The following is a 1,719-nucleotide window of genomic DNA, read 5'->3' as shown; positions in this document are numbered from 1 at the left end:
CTGCCCCTGTTGGGAGGCAAGACACTGTGATGACTGTGAGTGGCAGAGGAGTGAGCAGACGGATGATACTCGCGAGGAGGTGGCTGTTGTAGACAACCATTAGAAGTAGAAGCGAGAGAGGACTTGCTAGTAGCCGCCGCATAAGAAAGATCCGGAATATGAGTTAGGGTTTCTGGTTCGCGTGCATTGTATGCTAGTTCAAAAGCGTTGAGATCTTTATAATTTACGGCAGAACGGACCTGAGTTGAGGAATGTGGGAGAGTAGGGAAGTCGGAAGGATGAAATATGTTGGGAGGGGGAGAGGAGGAAGGAGAAAGAGATGTGGCACCTAGTTTGAGGCGAGCCTCAGTGTACGAAATATTTTCCAACGTCGCCGTAGCGTAAATGTGTTTCTGCCTCAAATAGGAGGGACACAACGGGGAAGACGGCAGGTGCTCACCCCCGCAGTTGCAACAGTGGGGCGGAAGCCGAAGTCGAGGGCAGTCATCGAGAGTAGCATGCTTTTCATTACCACAACGAGCACATCGCGCCTTACCTTTGCAATCAGCGTTGACGTGACCGTATCTAAGACATGAGAAACACATTAAGACCCTAGGAAAGTAGGGATAAACGGGGAAGTTGACATGCATAAAGGTGACAGCTCGTGGAAGGAATTGGCCGCGAAATTTGATTAGAACAGATCTAGAGGGCGAAGTGGTTAGTTTGCCGTTTTTCCGAGATCTAATATTAAAGCGTTTAGCCGATAAAATCTTAAACTGAGACGAGAAGAGGTTCACTACATCGTTTTCTGAGATGTCGAGAGGCACGTTTCTAATGACACCCGTACGGAGAATGTTAAATGAAGGGATGAATGCATTGAGACCGGCCTCCTTAATACTCGGATGTGAGAGCGCACGATTAGCAATTGCGTAGTCACCAAAGTGCACGGCTACTTTGTTCTTACCTGCCGATTTAACCTCTAGAATCTTTCCGTTGGCGAATCGCGAGACAATTCGCGCAACCGAAATAGGATCAAGGCGTGTATCATTATTAGGACCGTCGACAGTGCGTCTTACGAATACAATGTAAGGGGCCCGATCTCCTTTGTCATAGGTTATGTTAGGGTTAAGGTGACCGGTATCAACAGCGTTCACATTGATGTTATCGTTACCGTTCACGTTAAGCGGCAGCCCAGATGAGGGATCCTCACCATCAATTGTCGAGCCACGAGCGCGCTTGCTCGGAGGTTTTCCCCCTTCTTGTCACTATCAACTTTAGGCGAAGCCCGCGAAGCCGAAGTTTGAATGTCCACTTCAACATTGTCCATATCCATGGGAATATCATGATTAAGTGAAGAGGGGTTAGTTTCCCGGTCCCCACATGCACTTAACGAAGACCTGGATCCAGAGTGAGAGCGAGAGCGCGATCGCGAGAAAGAAATCGGGGTTGTAGAAACCGGCGGAGAGAGATCACGCAAAGTCGAGGTCCGCGCGGCCCTCCCCCTCTTGCCCTTCTTTGTTAGATTAATGTTCGCCTTTTCACCCGCGGATGATGTAACCGGCGATGGTTTTTGCCAATTAGACAAAGGCGGGGGCATAGAATGTGCAATCGAAGGCTGCTTATTATCGTCAGCGTCATGATCACCGCTCACACGTCCGAAAAAAGAATCAAATTCCTCAAGGGGCGCAGAAAGTCGGTTACTAATGGGTGCCGAGCCACCGCCGGCATCCGGCGGGGCAG

The sequence above is a fragment of the Mycetomoellerius zeteki genome, unplaced genomic scaffold, assembly GCF_001594055.1.
Source record: "Mycetomoellerius zeteki isolate Tzet28-1 unplaced genomic scaffold, Tzet1.0 scaffold93, whole genome shotgun sequence".
Lineage (NCBI taxonomy): Eukaryota > Metazoa > Arthropoda > Insecta > Hymenoptera > Formicidae > Mycetomoellerius > Mycetomoellerius zeteki.
The sequence above is the reverse complement of the archived record's forward strand: the minus strand, read 5'-3'. Positions refer to the sequence as shown.